Below are 15069 nucleotides of genomic sequence, written 5' to 3' on the forward strand. Positions count from 1 at the left end.
TTTTCTGTCCCATCGATACTCGGGATTCGATATTCCCAGCCTACACCGTGAGAACACCTCAGATCCGATTGTTTTCATCTAGAAATTTCAGATGGTGAAAACAGTAGACATCTTAAGGTGAAACTCCAGGGGAAAATGAGGAATTACCAGAGGAATTGTTCCCAAGAGATTAGTAAATCTATGGGGTGAATTAAGGAGCTTTACAAGAGGGACATCAGAATGAGGCCCCAGTATTTGCTAACCGTCTGGTGGGAGATCAAAGCTTCCAGTGTTCATCTCCTGCCTGGGAGCTCATGTTTCTTCATGATATTGATCTGCGGCTAGGCTTTTCTGGCTAACGAATGATGACTATGCCCCAGTGCACCACTGACCACCCAGTCGGGACCCTAATTTATATACGTAACAATCCAGGTACCAGACAGCAGTCCTTAGCCGTAATCCTGTTCTGAATATAGTAAAGGCCTGGTCAGGAGCTTAGCAACCAGAGGTCCAGATGCCCTGACACCCTGGTTTGGAAGCTGCCTCCACATCCCTGCCCACACCCCTTTAGCTCCACAAGGCACACATAGGCACCGATTGTGTGAGCGCATCATTGAAGTACAGTGAGGTGATTGTACTGTCTTAACTCACACCAGACAGATTGTCAACTCGGCCCCAAGAAGCCCTTTTAATCTTAAAAAGCATTTTAAAATTCAGGAAAGACCTTCGCGGGTAGGGCCAGCCTTGGACTTCTGTCTGAGCCGGGAGCAGTGCAGCCCAGATGTACAAAGTTGCGCAGTTTGTAATTTTCCAATATCTGATCTTCCAATCACCTCTAGTAGTCGAGATGCCCAAGTGTGCGGGGATGCATTTATACCCGTGGTGTACATGGCGTGTTCCTATTCAAAGACTTATAGGCTGCCCAGATGCCCCACGCCAAGACCTTTCATCTACACAATTGGCTGGACCAATGGATGTGCCTTTGATTATTTGTGTACATAGTACTTATGCCCCATGAAGTGCTCTGTATCCCGTCTCACAAATCTTTATAACATTACCATGTTCTCTGGCAGTGTCAAGTTCACCGTGACAAGCCAGATCAGTGTCAGAAACCCATGCATCACACCCAGCTCACCCACTTAGACACTCCCTGTGTGTTTGAGTATGTGCTGGGTTCATAAACTTGGTTTATCCATTAGAGGGGATGACCATATTATAGATGGGATGGCCATATTATAGATGGAGCCTTTATGGGAGCTAACAGATGCAACAGAAACATTTTCTAATTTATTTTGAAATAAGCATTGCTCTGCGTCTTTACGAGCTGGAGCGAGTCCCTTAAAAAATGTCTGCCAAGTTGTGAGGTTCGTTTTCAGGCTTTGGGGTGGCAAGCCAGCAAAATATTGACCAGATCTAAAGTCTTACCCCCACTATGTAATATAATTTTTAGGAAGTGTTAGCTTGCTCACAGTCCTCATGTTTTCCATTGATTTCATACTAACAATATATATATACAAACATACGTAAAGGGGTTTTCTCTCAGTACTGTTCATCCATTGACCTTTTAAAGTGTTGTTCACATTTTCCTTCCGCCTCCAGTTGCATGCAGCATGAAGCAATAAGTCAGCTCACTCCATCCTTTTGCTATGTTGCACTGTAAGTGATGTGGTTTTGCCTCGTCACTGGTGCACTGCTGTCAGAAAAACAGTGCATTTGAGTTCCAGGGCCGGTTGGCCTAGGCTACATTGCCCCTCCTTTAATTTTTATAATATTCCCATTTAGGTTGTAGCATATGTTTGCAGCTTAAAAAAATAATTGCTTGCTTGCTATGACCAGACTTATTGGTTTTGCCAATGCTTGGTTGTTGATTTTGGTTTCCAGAAGGCTGGGCAACTCACAATCGATAGGAACTTGCAGATTTTCTTATTTCTAGGTGTCTGGAAACGAGTCTCTGCCACCTCCCACTCCCCCCGCCAACCTTCCCCGCCAGACTCAAACTAACCTCCCACTCTCACTCCCTCCCGCCAACCCTCCCCGCCAGACTCACAAACTAATTATTCTCTGTCTCCCTTCCTCTATCTCTCTGTCCTTGTTGTCTCAGCTCCCTCGGCCTGATTTCTCATGTGCTTAAAGGATTATCTGGCCCGTGACAAAAATCAATATTTTGGCAAAAGCATCTCCTTTTGCAAGAGAGTAATGAGAGCGGGTGATGGTGTATAGAGCAAATCCGTTTCGCTGGCCAGAACACATCTCTTTGAAAGGACATTTTGGCTCTCCGGCTTTGGAAGGCATTTCATACCCTTTAATTTTCTAATAAAAAGGAATTATGTGTGCTGAAAGGCCTGTAACAAGATTCGCATGCTGCATATATTTTCCCCATCTTTAATTCCTGCCTTAGGTACCTTGTCTGCTAGAGTGAAATGCGCTTTGCATGGCTCCTGAAGGCCTTGGACGCTCCCATGAGAATGCATGTGCAACAGAACTGACACTGGGACAGTTGCGCGTCTCCGGTCTGCATAACTTGATTAGGGACCTTTGGCTGAAATATTAGGCGCAACGTAAGTCTTCGGCGTTCGTAAAAGAATTCTTTTGCTTTCTGAAGACAGTGACCATAGTTGATGACGGTCGTGCTATGTATTCCTCTCTCTTTAGTTTTTTGCCCTTTATTTCGGAGACTCCATTATACTATTAAAATGTGTTGTTGCTACTCCCAGATCCGAAGAGGACCTTTAAAAAAGACATCAGAATTTACAGGAAATTTTTGCTGCATATTGAAGCCCATATTCTAATATGATTTAGTATTTCCAAGTTGAAATGTATTTGCAATTACCCACAAATCCATTTCTACTCCATCCTTCGATGGCCATTTCTTTGACTAAATGTCTTTGTGGAGTGCGTGCAACTTTAATGTGACGCACCACCCAGTGTGTAACAATCTCTCACGATGAAGGGTATATTTTCCTGCTGTCCCCTCAAGGTCGAGAATGTACCGTCCCTTTATTGTAGTTTGATGGACACCAAAACAGCATCATCTCCGTTGAGTTGAAGCTCATGGGTTTGGGCGCCTCATTTATATGCTTACCAGGTTTGCAGGCTACCTGCGGAGTCCGTAGTCATCTGATCCATATTGTGCTGGTAGTCATTTTTCAGTTTCTGTTGGCCAGCTGGTGTGACCACCTCATCGTTTGCTATATCCTCCAGCAGGGATGTATTGAACCCAAATGGAATGACCCCGACTCGCTTGGTCCGCCCAGGGACAGGGTTTATAGACCAAAATAGAGCTGATCGATTGAGTAGTGAAAAGGAAGGAGCTTGAGTGGACACTGGCTGTACTGTGCGGAGAGTGTGAAACTTCTGCTTTCTCAGAGACTGCGAGGCATTGCTTTGAGTGAGAGCGAGCAGGCTGCCCATGAGAAGGCACAGTGGTTGCTCGGAAGAGTGTCCAAACATCTCAAGTGAGCATCAGTAGTTCACTCGCACCCAAGAGTGTTAGAGTTCCTCTTGAGAGAGAGTTTGTGTGTGTGTGGGAGTGTGAGAGAAAGAGAGAGTGAACGTTTTGAAAATCCTTGTGAGTGAATGAATAGTCTACTCGCTGAGGAGAGTGGTGGAAAGCATCTAGAGTGACTGCAATGTGAACAGGAGCGTATGAGGGGGCTGTATATGGATAGCGAGCTTTTAGGAACCCAGCATTTTTTATTTTACAAAGGAGCATATTTTTAAATTCAGATCTGCTTAGAAATGCAGTTAATCTATTATTGAAATTAGTGCGCTTTTTGAGGCAGCGCCAAGTGGAGAATTGTTTATTAGAACAATAACGTTAATTACAGCTATTGTCTCATCCACTGTTCTCAATTGCATCTTCTCAATTCACCTGTCAGTGGAGAGCACCTTTCAATGTATGATTATAGGTAAAAACAAGCTTGAAGCATGCTCAGGTACTATTTAGTATGGGAAAAAGGATAATAGCCCCTCCTCTGTTTCCTACTTCCAGTCTTTCCGCATATGGAGGAAATATTTCGGTACTATCTCGGTTCCTGACGTCTTGTATTGGCTCTTCCGGCAAACAAACATGCCATTTATTAGTGCTACTTAACAACATGTGGTAGGATTTATTTATTCGAATTTTTCGCCATAATATACATTTTTCTAACATGTTACTTTTCTGTACCTTTGTAAACAGACTATTTTAAAAAAGTAGCTATGTATGAAATGTCTGTTATGAATATGTTCCCTGTTCTTTCAAAACAAAAAAGCCCATCTTCTACTTGGAAGGTGAGCTTCCCTTTTCTTCTTCTTGACAAAAGAAATTATCTTTACAATATGTAAGATCATGCATTACTTTGTGTTTAGTAGACATTAAAAAGAAGTGTGTACTACTCTTGGTACATTCACTAATTTATGCTGGGTGTGTATCTAGAAGTACTTTGGGCAAGACAACCAGCTGCCAGTGACATGTCAAAATTCTATTTTGTGATGCCCTGTTACCAATTGCGGATCTTAATATCTTGTTTAAACCTGCTAGTTGAAGTTGCTTGCAGTTGTACATCCTTTTGGTGATACTGCCAAAGACCTATTGGTCCAGCCCTGAGAACGACCCTGTCACTCTCTTCTGAACAATGTAGCTACTCCAGAAATGCGTGTTTTTTTTGGGCTGGTCTCTTAAACTTCCACCAAGAATTATTGGCGCCATATTGAAAGAGAGAAATTTTCTGGATGCAGTGGTATATGGTTCCTAATCCTGCCCGTCAGTGATGAAGACCAGGGGCATAACAAATGCCCCTGTAGACCCTGCGGTGCGGGGGGCAGGTTTTCTTGTTTTGGAGGGGACCCTCTAAACCATGCCATTACATGCCCTGCAGAATGCGTGTAAAGGCATGGAATAAGAAATAGTTAAACGCTTGGAAAAGCCACTCTGTTTTACAGAGCAGGCCCCTGCAGTGTTGGGGGCGGAGCAACTTTTCTGGGGATGAACCCATTCTGCAGGGGTGGGGCATCATTTTTGCGTTACACCACTGATTGAGACTCCAAACAAACACCATGCAGGTGTATGCTTGTCCCTCACCAGGAATATGACACCCGCTCACAAACGGGTGCACTTTTGTCCTTTATTATGAACAAGACACCGGCCATCAAGCACCTCTACTCTCGACTCTTGCCAAAAGACATGACACCGATCCTGGATTTGTGATTGATGTTATGAAACAGTTTCTAAGGACTAGATTAAAGAAAACCTCCTAAAGGAACTTCTGCCACCTAATTGGTGTCTGCACTTAGCGCCGACATATCATTGACGTTCAAGGCTTGGTTTGAGTGTAGGGGCAGATTCTTTGTTGTACTGCCTTGTAAACAAGCTTCTTCCTGGTCTTAGAATCATCAGAGAATGAATGAATGAATGAGTCAGCATTTCTTAAGCGCGTGGTTACCCGTTGGCATCCCAGCGCTGCTAGCAGTGCAATAACAAACTCCGAGCAGTATTAGGGAGACCAAAAGGTTTTAATTTGTTTTCGAAAGGTCAGAGAATTGGCCTCAAGACAAATCTGGAGGGGAAGGCAGTTCCATAGTTTAGCAACATTATAAGAAAAGAGACACCCTTCACTTCATGATCTTCTAATTTTAGGAACTGCCGCCAGATGTTTACTATCCGACTGCAAGACCCTATTTGAACAATTGGGCAGAATAATGGAACGGATGATGGGCGGTCCCTTGCCTGATAGTGCCTTGTGTGCGTTCTTAGATGCAGTCTACATGAGTTACTGAGTCTCTAGCTCTGATAGAGGAATACCTGGTCCTTCACCTTTCTTGCTCGAGGGTATTGGCCTTATTTCCGTCAGGATCTAGATATTAATTTCATGCGTCTTTCAAAAGTCTCATCTTGGTTGACTGAAAAGCAGTTCCACCAGCTCGCTATTGACATAAACCTTGTAAAATAATACTCCGCTTTCACAAAATGCAAGGGCAAGGTCTCCCTGCTTTAGTTACATACGATTGCATGGCCGGTTACAACATAACTGGCTCGGCAGGAACATCTGGGTAAAGGGTGCAACTCCAAGCCAAAGTCCAAACTAGAGGCTGGCTGCAGACTGGCAGATGGGGTCATGTCTGGACACACCTCCTTCGCATGCCATGTGGTGTAGCACAAACAATATGACCTTAGGCCCAATACAGCTTCTACAATGCACACTGCAGTCTGCGAAATCCCGCCCAACAATCTAGAATGTGGTGGTTGTAATTGGGTGCACAGTTGCCAAGTGTGAATCCCAACTGAACAATGTGCACAGCGCCATCTGCTGTGGGGTCTACCTAGGACTGCTAGGCAAGGCCTAGACCACATTTTATTGCTATTATTTACTTACCTGAGTTTTTTTTTTTTTTTTTTATTTGTTGTGCTAAAGGGCCACCTTTTAGTCATTTGTGTTTCTATCACACAGTTTTGTTCGATGAAGCCTTCAGCTGATTTTTCATTGGGATTTTCTGTCATCATAAATTCCCTCTTTGTAACTCTTTGTAAGTCTCCCTCCCTTTCATTTCCCCATGGTTGCCACAGTTTACTTCAACAGCTCCAACACCTGTCTGGATGCCATATTGAGCTCTGCCTGTGTCCTCAAGGCCTCAACTTGATACCGCGATACAGAAAATGCAGCTCCTGGCGTGCATGTTGCAAATAGCCAACGTAGCACAAATAGCCAACGTAGCACAATTAAATACCTTAGTTATTTTATAAAGAGCCAGAAAAGATAGCTGACTAAAGATACTGAAAACTACCTGAGTTAATATGTCGCCTATACATTTATTTAGGTCAAAAGCATGTGAACTGCTACAGCGGCATGGATGAAATGCTTTAAACATGAACACGGTAGCACAACTTAACTTCTGTACAATCTTTTTTTTGTCCTTTGCCTCCGTTTGTGAAAGTAATCCCTTCATGATGAAACCAGAGGGTGACACTCCACTGAATCAGCATTAGCTAGGGACCCAAATCTTTATTGCTATAATTGCTTTCTAAAGTGCTGTCTTGTGATGCACGCCACTTCATACCTCTGTTGTAACTAATGAGGCAAATGTAACAGAACCCAATTCCTCATATTGCAGGCAGAAGGCTCGCTGTCTGTTGTGGGTTATTGAGGGCACTGCCCTTTTGGAGAGCATAGTCCTGGAGGGTTTGAGGAAATGTAAATTGTAAATGTAAATTGATACTTGTATAGCGCACTACTCACCCGCAAGGGTCTCAAGGCGCTTGTACGAATACCGCTGTGGAACCCATCCTGGCTTTCCCTGTGAGGCGTCCACTCCTGGGCACCCCCAAGGTGGAGGCCAGGCGTCCTTAGCATTGTGGGGGCCGTTGTGGAGATTAAGCAAGCTATTGCCCAGAGTTGCAGAGTGGGACTCCATGATTGGAATGGCACCGAGGCGAGAATTATCAGGTCCGTGGAATTTTGAGCCCAAGACCCACCGAGGCAGGGAATTTAACCCTGGTCCCAGACTAGACCTCTGCATCAGGGTCTGCCGCTCTAATCATTGAGCCACACTTCTCCACTCCAGGAAGGTTAATAAAACCTCTTAATTGATGCAAGTTTTTAGCTTTTTCTTGAACAATGCCAGCCTTGGAAAATTCCTAAAGTCTGGTCTTAATGAGTGCCAAAGTGCTGCACCCACCGCCCTGGCCTAGCTCCTCTGTGGCTCCTGCGAATGCCTCTCACTTGCAGGATCAGGATTGCCTTGCTGGCCCTCCAGTTGCTTTCATGCGCATAGAGTGGATCGAGCAGCAACAAAATTGCTCATTATGGTCCATCCGTCTATGGAACAGTCCATTAGTACCATTACTGGAGCTTTGACAATGATTGATCCAGACGCCAATAGGCTCCTGTCGAACTATCCAATCAGCATCTTAGAACCTCCAGGCCAGTACATATTCCTAAGGACCAATCGCTAAAGATGGCCGAGTAAAGCACAACATTCCCTTTTGAGACCTAAAGGCCAAATTCCTTCACTAGCCGCCCTCTCCCTCGGCTCACAAGAAGGAGAAGCAGATCAGGCACTCTGGCCCAGGGTTCTCAAGCGTGGAGACTTAAGTGAATTCAGCCTCAGAAACATTCTCCTGCATAAAATCTAATCCGCAGAGGGTTTCTGGCTTCCTGAGCAAGTGATATCTGGCCACAGCTTGCCAGGATTCATTTCTACTTCGAAGCCAGTCACATCCGCCATAAAGATTTCCACCTTAACTGAAGTTTCTAACCAGGTATAGAATTTTTCTTTTAACTTTTTTTTATTTTTGCCCTCTTTATATTTTTGAATGCCCATTCTGATAAACGTTCATGTATTTTCTTGAAGACGTTTCCTTGTGACAATTTCTTTCCAGTGTCTGCATAAATAAAATAAGGAAAAGGAAAAAATCCGTTTCTTTGTCAGCACCATCCTATTCTTTTCAAATTGAAGCTTGCTTTATTCCTGTTTTTATAGCAGATTCTTGTTTATTTTGTTAATGTGTTTTGTATAGCGTACATTTGCTTTGTATTCAGTAAAGCAGTCTATATGATTTTGGCACGTTCTATGTTAAATAAATTGGCTAAGTAAATTTTTTTTAAATGTATTAAAAAGGTGTTAATTTGTTCAGGAAAAAAACTTTCAACCAATACATATTCGATTATTACTTGTATTCAGTTTTTATATTCCATCCAAGCCTTCTGTTTCTCGTTTTTTTTTTTTATTTTGCAATTCATTAATCAAAGTATCCAAGGAAATATATTATTTTCATTACAAACTCTTCTGGGAAATATGTTCTTGGTACACATCAGTGTGTCCAATTATCTATTTTTTTTTTTGTTATTCTCCAGCGCATTGCTTGGCCACCACTTCAGGTGAAAGCCGGAAAGCAAAATGATTTGAATCCCATTCATAACCACTCAGAGTGGTGTAGGCATTCTTTCGGGGCCTTAAATGCAGCAGATGGGTAAGAGACAGCAGGCCGCCCGGTCTTGGACTACGCTTCTCCCCTAGAGGTATGGCCATGTGCTCACTCCGCAGTTCCACCACAGGCTCTGCTAGCAATACTGTCACATGCTCCCTTGGAGGTTGTCAGCTGTTAAGTTACCAGCATTTTTTATGGTGCATTTCTAGCATTTGTATGGGTTCCTTGTGCTTTTGAAATCTACTCCCTTTACTGTACCAGGATTCCCGTAGACAGAGTCAAAGTGGTCTATGGACATTGCATCTGTGGTATCATGTTTAGAGGTGAATTACATTGTATAGTGGCTCATTTGGAAGCTGGTAAAATGTATTTAGGGTAAGCAGTTGAGGCAAAAAAATTATTTTTAAAATTCAAAGTCAGTCTTTGGTTTGTGATAATTTTATCCATTAATTTATTAAGTGTAATTCAAACCGTTTCTTTAATACCCCAGCCAACACGTGTTTAGTCCCTTACGCAGCGCTTGGGGCTTTTTCAACACTAAAAATGTTTATTCAATTTGTCGAGGCAGTATAAGTACATATTAAGCAGAAAAAGCACTCCGTGTGGTAGGATCGCCAGTTTTACCTGCTCCTTTTTCTAACGGACCACAGAGACTTAAACTCCTACTAACCAAAGCAAGACACGCCCCTTTGGCATGACGATACAGGAATTAGGTTGAACCACTTAAAACCTGGAATGCCTTTTCCCCCTAATGTGTACTAATACTTCTGCCTCTACAATTTGAATAAACTTATTAATGGAATACATTCTCAGAGATTGACTTTCAATTTAAAATAATAGCTTCAACTGCTTACCCTAAATACATTCTGCCTGGTTGCTTTTCGTGGGCAAAAGGGGTTGTGCCCACCCTAGGGTACTGACAATTACCAACCCTGAGATAAAGCCATTATAGGATACGCGGCCCCCAGTCTTCACCCTTACTGCCCTTTCTAGACCTATGTGAAAACTTGAAAGTTAGGTTAAAAATGAATGTATTGCTTAGTAATGGATTATGACGGATAGCAGCCATCTTGATCCTCTTATATTTCTTTGTAGCGCATTATATATGTGGATGTGTGTGTTGAAGGAGCGCCGTTATCCCCTGAACCTCAGAGTCTGATGAGAACCAGCGATCTCAACAAGAGGGCAAAGGAAGCAGATATTCTTCATCCTGAGGTATATTTTCCAGTTTTTGCCAAAGCAGTTGAGGTTCGGCTCAAAAGGAGTCACTATCACCCTTCTTGCCAAAGAAATTCCATATCAATGTTCCAGGTGGTTGTATGACGGAACCACTTATGCAATTACAGCGCATACTACCTTAACAACGCAGTCACTGCAACGACTGTGTCTTTACCATGCATGCCTTTACAATGCATGCCTTTACCACGAAACCTTTAAAAAGAAAACTAAGTATTAAAGCCTTTACTATAATGGCTTTATAGTTATCTGTGAAACACTTGCATTTTCTTTGAAAAGGCATGCGTGGTAGAAAAATGCTTTTTTAAAATATATACTTGTATGTATCTTATACACGCATACATATAAGTATGTGCGTGTGTATATATTTTTACATATATATGTGTAAAGCACTTACATATTGCTATATATACATATACTTATATGTAATAAAATTAATATATATATATGTTTTGCCCTCAACAACCCTTAATCCCTTACCCACCCACAACCCTAAAAATCCCTTACCACTCCAAAATCCATACCCACCCTAAACTCTAAAAAAAAAAAAATCCCTTACCGCCCCAAAAGCCCATGCCCACCCTAAAAATTCCTTGCCACCCAAAAAACCCATACCCACCCTAAACCCTAAAAATTACCTTGCCACACAAAATTCCATACCCACCCTAAACCGTAAAAAATCCTTTACCAACCAAAAACCCATCCCCACCCTAAACTCAAAAAATTCCCTTCTTGCACAGATATAATACACTTACCTTTTATGCTTATATTTTTCATGGTAATGGCATGCATTGTAAAGGCAGGTCGTGTGAAAAAACGGTGGTTAAGATGCATGCATTGTTAAGCTTTCGTTGTAGTGGCATGCAAGGTTCAGACCGCGTTCTAACCGCTGTTTCCCTTCCAGGTCCATGTGTGCTATAATCCTGCAGAAGACTGTCAAAATTTAGAAGGAACCTAGCTCTGCCCCCAATTTGCCAACCAAACTGGATTTGGATCGTAGAACTCTTGCCAGTAATGACGTAAGCGTCTCTGTGTGCTTCAAGGTACAGGTGATGGTGGCGTGCCGTACCCCACCGAGAGTATAACGCTGTACTTCCTCGGCCTCTGTTGTGTTACCTGAAAGCAAAATTGCTTGGCAATTTTTTTTACCAGAGCTGCTTTTCCTACAGCTGGTTCCCTCTGCAGTGCTTTCCAGGGAATGACATATTCCTCAGGAGGAGAGGAGAAGATTTGCAGTACTCCTTCTCCCAGAGTGCAAGAAATAATTTACGTTTCGAAAGGCAAGCGCAGGCAGCCAGGTCTAGAACGGCTGCGGCGGTCCTGCGATGTAGTAATAGCAGCCAGGAGCTTGTCTCCGCAGTCACCTTGAGGGAGGGAGTCGGATTGGTTGAAATCTTCCATGAACCCAGATGCACAGAAGTTGTATACAGACCTTGTGTTTGGTGGTAAAAACGACTTCAGATGTAGTGCACCAGTTGCCCCTACTTAGTGTTTGACAGGTGCCACCATCACTATTGTTGTAGCACTATTTCAATGCTTGCTGCATACCGGTTAGTGCTTGCTTATTCCTTAACATTCAATTTTGGCTAAAATGATGTGCCGGCAAATTAAAAGTCCTAGCCAAGGAAGCCAAAACGATTTAGAAACCACATCTCAAGAAGCTTTCAGCTATCATAAAAACTGGTCCCGCATTTTTAGGTAGCACAATCCTCACTAGCCCCCTCTGTGTATAAGCACGTCACCCTGTTTGTAAAAGGGTATGCATGTTCCACCTTAGCCTTACTGATATCACATACGATTCAAGAGTGTGAGACCGACGTACTCCTAATTTCAGAAGGACCCTCGGAATGTAATTTCAAAGTGTACTACCAAGTTCCAATTCACATTGAAACTTGGGGTTTGCTATCATGGTTGGAATTCCACAATATATATATATATATTTTTTTTTTTATTTGACTACATTTGTCAAAATCGCGCACACAAAATCGACTATCAAGGTCTTCACTACACCCAGAGATTTTACTACACTCCTAAGCGATTCTGCGGTGGTGAGATTCCTATCTTTTGTACTGCAGTGATAATCCCACCCTAAAAATTTACTACCATGGGCAGAATTTCATCTGATTTGTTTACAGCCATTGTTAGGATTACGTCCTAAAAAAGCACTACTGCAGTCAAAGTTGTACCTGTAAAGATTATTTCCATAATACCCATATCTTCGGCTTCCCTACCTGCCAACCAGATGCATGCTGTCGACAGCTGAAAAGCTCAGTGTAGATGACCTCCACACTGGACAATGCGGGGACTTTGGAAGGAAGTCATTCCAGTCTTAATACTCATTTCTCAGAAGCTCTCTTCATCACCCATCCTATTGAGGCGTAATTCAGAAAGTACTAGAAAAGGTTTAAAGGCACACCAGGCAGCGTGGTTCAGTTAAACACTCGCTGCTGACCTCTGCAGGGGTCCGCACATCAAGGGTTGAAATCCCACCATGATTACCTTACGTTTAAATCATTATGTGGTAGACGCATTGATTCCTTAAAGTGGTTAATAGTAACAACTGTTATTTACAGCGTTTAAGGCAGAAGCGATGTTAAGCACTATATAAGTAAACATTATTACTACTACTTGGCCAGGCATAAGCACTTATTTTGTCCTAACTGCTTCCATCTTCCTGTCTACATTGATTCCCTCACAGTACTACCATTCCTTACCTCTTTGTCCTAGTGCTCACGCTGACAGACTTGAATTGCAGTCAACGGACTCTAAAAACATTTTTTTTAATTGAATTACTTCGATTCCAGAAAGACCTTCAGAGCACCAGCTCAACACAACGCGTATTTTTGGGCCCTGAATGTCCTTCATCAAAATAACTCTGAATCATCCATGCATTTTATTTAATCCAATGTAATTGCTGTTTTTTTTTTCTGCCTGGCAGTTACCATCTTTCTCCCTGCTTATTTTTTCAAACGAAACAAGGGACATGAGTTGCATTGTTACTTTCTGTAGAGTTGCCACATGAAGTAACGTGACCCTTTCAAATCCGTCGTGACTTTTGAGAGCAGCAGGGCTTCAACTCCGAGTAATGGTCATTTTGACCTTTTCTCATCAATAAATCTCTCTCTCTCACCCCCCCCCCCCCCTCTTTCCCTCTCCCTCAGAGGCTTAATTCAGGTCATTTTAGAAGTCGAAATAGCCCCCATCTCATCAACTAAGCCCCCAGTGGCTGCCTGGTTCCCACACTTTACACAAGCAGTTTATATCTCTATTAAGTTGCCCATGCCACAGCCTTAATTCCTGTGGGGCTTAAAACGCCCTCAGATACAGCCAATGCGAGACGAGCAGAGACCAAAAACGTAAATCAATAAAACCATTATCGGCCTCTAAGCCTAGGCGTCATCTTTCTTTAGCTGCTGGTGGATTGAAATGTTGCGCTCTGGCTGTTGAAGATGAGGATCTAGGCGCTGTGTGTTCATGGTAGGGCCTTTGTAGTTCCTGCCCAAATTCAGTATTTGTCCATTTCATGGTTCAAATTAATTTCTCCTCAAACAAACTCATGACCATCTGTACTGTCGGCGAGTGTGGTTCAGCAGGGTCGAGCTGTAACAGCAATGACGTCAGAATATCGACTGTCACGTTGTGAAGGCAAACATATATGCGTAATATCAGATTTACTATTCTTAACTCTACACCCTCCTACCATCAGTTTTATACCTACCTATACACACACTACTACACCTACGCAACCCCTACTTATACATGCACCTACCTATACATACACAAACTTCATAAATGCAGGGCACCTTAATGTCACTGCCACAGCTAGATATGTTTTACCTCAATATTTGGACATCCAGACCCACCTATGCAGAGCACCTTTCTTTAAAAAAAACGCTCTTTACTGTGTTTATTCATATATGTCAAAGCAGCCAGTAATACAAGGGTGCACTTTTCAATGTTCATTACCCAATGTTACGAGATTCCCCAGCTCCGAGGTCGATCGCTCTAGCCGTTAGGCCACGTCCTCTAGGTTAAAGCTAGGTTGCATAAATGGTAATGCATGACATTATACGGCATGCAAGAGTATGTGATTGTATCCTGATTGTCTTCATGGTGGTCGATCATCTGACTTTGGGAGCTCGTCCCGACAGGTTTGAGTCCTGCCCCCATTAGTGCGCGATGTCTCCCGGCTGTGTATTTCTAATGGCATCATACTCCGCCTGTGCCTACTTAGGTAATGCTACTTTCCAAGCTTCAACCGAAGGGCGGCTAGGGACCTCCGCTTAACCGTGATGGCTTTTTTCCTGAAGGCCATTGCGAAGTCAATTTGTTGTTGGCTTGGTCAGTTTTTGGCCAAGTAATCAACCTTAGGAAGCACGTTTTTGGTGGTTGCATGTGTCGCTTATAGGTCAGTCTCGTCACTTTTCGCATATCACTCTCTAGAAAGTCTGGCTAACAATGCAGTCCCAGAACATGTGTTACAAATCTGCGTCATCAGCGCTGCAACTGGGGCACCTGTGAGGTACGTTAGGGAACATCAAGTGCAATGTTTAATTTGAGCTGGTGGTTGCAGTTGGGGCGCACCGGCACACATTTTGGGAACCTGCACTTATTTTTCCTTAACAGACTTTAATCCAGGGCTGGAGAAAGAAAAATTCAAAAGGGAATGAAGTAAAAAGAGATAGAAAAACAGTGACAAAGGATGAAAGCAGGAATGAAGAACAATTGCAACAGTGATATAAGAAGTCAGGGAGTGTCTGGTGGTGGAATAAAGAGGCATCAGGTGGAATTGCTGATCAGTCAGACCATTCCGTTCAAGGTCTCTTCCACACTTGGTCCTAAGGGCTGGAAGGGCTATATTTTGTCCCTGAGCTCCTTGTATATGTTTGTTATTCGACGGCAATGAGTGGCCCATCTTAGCAGTATGTGTAGGATGTCGTTCGTTACTG

General features: G+C 43.0%; 1 protein-coding gene across 2 annotated transcripts in view; it reads left to right on the top strand.

The window, feature by feature from the left end:
- The window catches only part of RAI1 (retinoic acid induced 1), a 593546-nt gene that overhangs the window by 276278 nt on the left and 302199 nt on the right, over positions 1 to 15069 (top strand). Inside the window, exon 3 of one of the 2 annotated variants that reach the window (XM_085628940.1) lies at positions 9980 to 10099. The exons of the other annotated variant lie outside the window; for it this stretch is intronic. The gene's annotated coding sequence lies outside the window, so the exon portion shown is untranslated. The remainder of the gene's footprint in view (positions 1 to 9979; positions 10100 to 15069) is intronic. 2 annotated transcript variants of the gene reach the window in all.

Source organism: Triturus cristatus, chromosome 10 (assembly GCF_964204655.1).
Source record: "Triturus cristatus chromosome 10, aTriCri1.1, whole genome shotgun sequence".
Classification (NCBI taxonomy): domain Eukaryota; kingdom Metazoa; phylum Chordata; class Amphibia; order Caudata; family Salamandridae; genus Triturus; species Triturus cristatus.